We start from the raw sequence: 7,044 nt of genomic DNA, 5'->3' as shown, positions 1-7,044 counted from the left end.
TCAGTTTTCTACCCATTACAACACACAGTCCAGGCAAGGGAAGTTTCCAAAAACCTGAGGTATAAAAGCCTCCTTCCTTGCCTACATGCAAGAAAACTCCAGCACAGACCAGTACAGTGTTATTCAATAACAACTGACATAGAAGACGGGTAATATTTAAACTGAGATATAAGGAATCAGTTACATTTAACAAGGAGTACATTCTACATACCTACCTTGGGTTCCCAGAGTCCTACCAAGCCATCAACTATTCTGTGTGCTTCCTCTAAAGACAGGTTTTCCTTGCCACGCAGTTGTCACAGATTTCTGCCTATTAAGTCTAACTGTACCTGCAGGCCCTGGCACTGATTCTTGCCATCCCCAATGGAGTTTTGTGACATAATCCTACCCTCCCTATGAGGGAAGAATAATATGTGGGCCACATTAAGAAATTAATCCTACAGAGCCCTAAACTTTTCCTGCACCCAGAAGCCCAAAAGAACATCTTAGTTTTAAAACATTTATTAATGTGAGACTTGAACAGGATTCTCAAAAAAAAAAAAAAAAAAAAAAAAGAATGCTCATGGGATAATTGATAAAATGTGAATGAAAACTGTAAAATAGTTAATAGTGTTGTCATTTGCTAACTTCTTAGTTTTCATCATTATACCGCAATTTTAAAATGTTAACATTTGGGGACATGAAGGATATAGGACAAGGCTTTATGTTATTTTTGCAACTTCTTTGGAAGACTGAAATTATTCCAAAATAAATGTTAAAATATCCAAAACTAAATAAAACTATTGATCTGTAAGAATCAGCATGATATGGCAGGGGAAGCACAAGTCTCATTATCCAATTTTCCTGGACTAAGTCTCATACTAGGGATTCTGGGAATGTTATTTCATCTCCCTGAGCCTCTACTTCTTTGTCTGTAACACGAGAATGGAGAAAAGACTCATAGGTGACTAAGTAGATAAAGGTAAAGAACCTGTTCCCAAGTCAGGCTTTTGTGGGTGTTCAGAAAACATCTATATGATTTTTCTCTGGCTCTGAATGCAAACACCTATGTTTGTGATCTGTGGACCCCCTAGCCCCTAAACCAGGCCACCCTCCATTGTGAAAATCCTTCCAGGACCATTACAATATCCACCCTTGATCCCGGAGCCTACCTTGCTAGGACATATCCAGCCAATGTAAATGGAAGCTTTGGAATTCCTTGAGCCAGAGCAGAAGACAACTACTGGAGAATAGATGCAAAAAGATTCCAAATAATATGTGAGGCTATCTATCTCACCTATCTCAGATCTGGGTGATCTCAGCATGCTCTAGAAATCGGGGATGCATCTGATGAACTGTAGACCTCAGAGAGGACAATTAAAATTCAGTGAGTTGTATAAGAAAACCCATGAACATGAAGCTAAAAGTATTAAAAACAAATCTGCTTAAGAAATATGGGAGTTAGTAATTCTAAAGGGATCAAAGACTTAGGCATTAGACCAAAGACCCTGTGCCTAACAGAATAAAAAGTAGGCACAAATCTATATCATGTCAGCTTGGGAATCAACTCCCTTAACAAGACTGCTGAAGATCAAGAAGTAAAATCAAGGATCTATAAATGGGATGGAATCAAACTAAGTTTCTTCACAGCAACGGAAACAATCCAGGAAGTGAAGAGACAGACTACAGAATGGGAGAAAATCTTTGCCACCTGAACCTCAGATAGAGCATTAATCTCCAGAATATATAAAGAACTCAAAAAAATTAACCCAAAATACAAATAATCCAGTCAATAAATGGGCAAAAGAACTCAACAGATACTTCATAGAAAAAGAAATAAGATAGGTCAACAAATATATGAAAATATGTTCAACATCTCTAGCAATTAGAGAAATGCAAATTAAAACTACACTGAAATTCCATCTCATTCCAGTAAGAATGACAATTATCAAGAATATAAGCAACAATAAAATGTTGGAGAGGATATAGGAGAAAAGGAACACTCATGCATCACTGATGGGACTGAAAATTGGTGCAACCATTATGGAAAGCAGTATGAAGATTCCTCAGGAAACTTGGAATGGAGCCACCATGTGACCCAGTTATCCCACTCCTTGGTATATACACAAAGGACTTAAAATCAGCATATTACAGTGGCACAGCCACATCAATGTTTATAGCTAAATTATGGAACCAACCTAGGTACCGTCAATAGATGAATGAATAAAGAAAATACAGTATATGTACATAATAAATATTACTCAACAATAAAGAGAAATTAAATTATGTCATTTGCTGATAAATGAATAGAACTGGAAATTATCATGCTAAGTAAAATAAGTCAATCCCAAAAAAACCAAAGGCTGAATGAACGTTCTTTGTAATATGTGGATTCTAACTCACAATAAGGGGCGGTGGGGAGAATAGAAGTACTTTGAATTAGACAAAGGGAAATGAAGGGAAGGGAGGGGGAATAGGAATAGGAAAAATAGTAAATGAATCAGACATTCATTTCCTATGTGCATATATGATTACAAACCAATGTAATTCTACATTGTGTACAACCTGAAGTATGAAAAGTTATACTCCATATATGTGTAATATGTCAAAATGCATTCTACTGACATGTATAACTAATAAGAACAAATTTTTAAAAAGAAAATATGACAGTTAGAATCTGTGTGTTGTGGTGCACACCTATAATCCCAGTGATTCAGGAGGTTGAAGCAGGAGGACCACAAGTTTGAGGCCAACCTCAGTAACTTAGAGAGGCCCGGACCAACTTAGCAAGACCTATCTCAAACTCAAAAATTTAAGAGTTGGAGGATGTAGCTTAGGAATTAGTTGTCTATATATTAAGAGAAAAATGAATCACTGGTAGTTTCCATGGAAAAAGAGGAAGGCATAGACCTGGGCATGTCCAAAGAAGAGATTAAAAAGAAGGTTTCTACCAATGGAACAAAATAGAAGATACAGAGACAAATCCACATAAGTACAGTTACCTCATATTAGACAAAGGCACCATAAACATACATTGGAGAAAAGATGGCATCTTCAAAAAATGGTGCTGGGAAAGTGGAAATCCATATGTAGTAGAATGAAATTGAACTCCTGTCTTTCATCCTGCACAAAACTCAACTCAAAGTAGAACAAGGACCTTGTCACTAGACCAGAGACCCTGCACCTAGTAGAAGAAAATGTAGGTCCACCGTGTTGGCTTAGGAACCAACTTCTTCAACAAGACTCCTAAAGTGTAAGTAAAATCTAAAATCAATAAATATGATAGTATCAAACTGAAAAGCTTCTTCCTAGCAAAAAAAAAAAAAACAATCAAGAACATAAACAGAGATCCTACAGAATGGGAGAAAATCTTTACCACCAATACCTCAGATAAGGCATTAATTTCCAGGATATTCAAACAACATAATACCAGAAAAATAAATGACCCAATCAATAAATGGGCAAAGGAACTGAACAAACACTTCACAGAAGAAGAAATAGAAATGGTCAAAAAATAAATGAAAAAATGTTCAACATCTCTAGCAGTTAGAGAAATACAAATTAAAACTACACTAAGATTCCATCTCACTCCAGTTAGAATGGCAATTATAAAGAACACAAGTAACAATAAATGTTGGCAAGGATGTGGGGAGAAAGGTACTCTTACACATTGCTGGTGGTACTGCAAATTGGTGCTACAGTATGGAAAGCAGAATAGAGATTCCTTAGAAAACTGAATGGAATCCCCATTTGACCCAGTTATCCCACTCCTTGGTACATACCCCAATGACTTAAAATGAGTGTACTACAGTGACACATCCACATCAATGTTTATAGCAGCTCAATTCACAATAGCCAGGCTATGGAACTAACCAGGTACCCTTCAACTGATGGATGGATAAAGAAAATGTGGTATATACACACAATGGAGTATTACTTAGCCATAAAGAAGAATAAAATTATGGCATTTGTGGGTAAATGGATGGAAATAGAGATTATTATGCTAAGAGAAATAAGCCAATCCCCCCAAAAAACAAAGGCCAAATGTTCTCTCTGATATGTGGATATTGCCATACAATGGTTGGAGGGAGAGGGATAATAGAATTTCACTGGATTAGACAAAGAAGAATGAAAGGAAGGGAGGGGGGATGAGAATAGGAAAGACAGTAAAATGAATTGGACATAGCTTTCCTTTGTTCATATATGGATACACAACCAGTGAAACTCCATATTGTGTACAACTGCATGGGATCCTATTAGAATAAGTTGTACTCAATGTATGTATAATATGTCAAAATACCCTCTACTGTTATGTATATCTAAAAAGAACAAATTAAAAAAATTTTGAAAAGAAGTATTGAAACCACACATACATCAGATAGAGCACTAATCTCTAGGATATATTAAAGAACTCAAAAATCTTAACACCAAAAAAAATAAATAACCCAATCAATAAATGAACCAAAGAACTGAACAGACACTTCTCAAAAGAAGATACACAGAGCTGAGGTTGTGGCTTGGTGGTAGCATACTCGCCTAGCACACACATGTGAGGCACTGGGGTCACTCAGCATCACATAAAAATGAAATAAATATTGTGTCTATCTACAACTAAAAAATAAATATTTATAAAAATAAGACATACAATCAATCAACAAATATATGAAAAAATGTTCAACATCTCTAGCAATTAGAGAAATGCAAATCAAAACTACTCTAAGATTTCATTTCACTCCAGTTAGAATGGCAGCTGTTAAGAATACAAACAACAGGACTGGGGTTGTGGCTCAGCGGTATCGTGCTTGCCTAACATGCGTGAGGCACTGGGTTCGATTCTTAGCACCATATACAATAAGTGGAAATAAAAGTCCATCAAAAACTAAAAAATATTTTTTAAAAAAGAATACAAACAACAATAAGTGTTGGTGAGAACATGGAGAAAAAGGCACACTCATACATTGCTGGTGGGACTGCGAGTTGGTGCAGCCAACATGAAAAGCAGTATGGAGAATCCTGGGAAAACTGAGAATGGAACCACGGTTTGACCCAGCTATCCCACTCATTGCTCTTTACCCAAAAGAATTAAAAACAGCATACTACAGGGACACAGCCACATCAATATTTATTGCAGCACAATTCACAATAGCTAAACTGTGGAACCAACCTAGATGCTCTTCAGTGGATGAATGGATAAAGAAACTGTGGTACATATACACAATGGAATACTACTCAGCATTAAAAGAGAATAAAATCATGGCATTTGCAGGTAAATGCATGGAGTTAGAGAAGATAATGCTAAGTGAAGTTAGCCAATCCCAAAAAAACAAATGCTGAATGTTTTCTCTGATTTAAGGATGCTGGTCCATAATATGGTGGTGGAGGGGTGGGGGAGGATTAGATGAACTCTAGATAAGGCAAAGGGGAAAAGGAGAGAGAGGGGAAGGGTGGGGGTATGGGGGTAGGAAAGATGGTGGAATGAGTTGGACATTATTACCCTAAGTACATGTATGAAGACACGAATGGTATGAATATACTTTGGGTACAGCCAGAGATATGAAAAATTGTGCTCTCTATGTGTAATATGAATTGTAATGCATTCTGATGTCATACATAACAAATTAAAATTTTTTAAAATGAAAAAAAAATATTGAAAGCACATGAGGAAAACAAAAGAAGATCTCCTCATGTCACTCCTGGTGTTCCTGGGATTGTGGCAGCAGATCTCCAGCCTTAATGGGAGGTAAAGACAGAGGCAGAGACTGACCTGCTGCCACAGCCAAACAACATCAGAAATGACAGAAGCCCTGACTCCCATTTTTGTTGTTATTTGTGTTTGAGCTGTTTTTGTTTTTGTTTTTGTAGTGCTTGGGGATTAAATCCAGGTCCTTGCACATGTTAGGCAAGCACTCTACATCCTGAGCCTAAGGTCCCTTTCTTTATCTTTTTCTATGGACATAAAATAAGAAGAAAATAGAATTCTAGTAAAGTCCATGGCACTAGGGGGAAACAAGAAATTTGGTTAAAACCACATAATAAAGGAGAAATCACTGGCCTGGTTCTATCTGTGGAATAAGGAAGAACTCAGCAGCAATTTAATGTCCAAATACAGAAGGAAAGGAAGAGCTGCTGCCATGCTCATGGATATGTGGAAAAGAGGAACTTCATTATTTTTTCTGTTGTGTAGATATATCATCATTTATCTATTCAATATCCTATTGATACACAATCAGGTTGACTTCAGGACTATAGTTGTAACAGTATCCCAACAAGCATTTTGGTACACTTACCTGTGCCCACTCTGTGGGTATGTCTATACTATAAATTCCTAAGAATGAAATTGTTAGAAATTTCTAGAAGAAGATATTATCCAGTTGCCCTCCCCAAACTTTGCACACCATCATCCCCTTTTCCCCCAGAGTACAAGTTTATTTTCCCTGATCATTTCTAGACATTAAATTATCAAGCTCTTTTATTACCTCATTCCGAGAGTTAGAAAGTAGCATACTGTGTATTTGTTTTACTTTCCATATTTTTTAATTAGAGCTTTACAGTTACAAACAGTAGTTGGGTTCATCCTAACAAACTCATACATGCATGGGATCCAATTTTAGTTCATGGTTCCTCCTTTCCCTTCTATCCTCCCTCCCCTTTCCCATTCTCTACTGGACTTCCATTCCCTCTTCTATTTATTTATATTTGATTGGTTCTTTCTACTTACACATAAAGGTGAATTTCCCTGTGGTATGTTTATATAGGCACATATTATTGTTTTTTAAGAATTTAATGTGCATTGCCTCCCCTTACCTAGCTCTCCAATCTGCCTCTTGATCTCCTTTTTCTAAATTACTGATCTTCCCTTTATCTTTAGGTTATCCTATCCTTCCCTCTCCTTTTACCTTATTTTACTCTAGCTTCCATATATGTGAGAAAACATTCAACCTTTGAGTTTTTGAATTTGAGGCTTTGAAAATAAAAGTAATATATGGACCCTGGCAATATTAATGGATTGTGAGAAATATGGTGAAAAGAAGGATCCTGATCATTTCTATGAATTAAGAGAAAAAT

This window comes from Marmota monax, unplaced genomic scaffold (genome assembly GCF_021218885.2).
Source record: "Marmota monax isolate L192 unplaced genomic scaffold, Marmota_monax_Labrador192_F-V1.1 WCK01_AAM20220418_F8-fsc00005, whole genome shotgun sequence".
Classification (NCBI taxonomy): domain Eukaryota; kingdom Metazoa; phylum Chordata; class Mammalia; order Rodentia; family Sciuridae; genus Marmota; species Marmota monax.
This window is presented reverse-complemented; position numbering follows the sequence as displayed.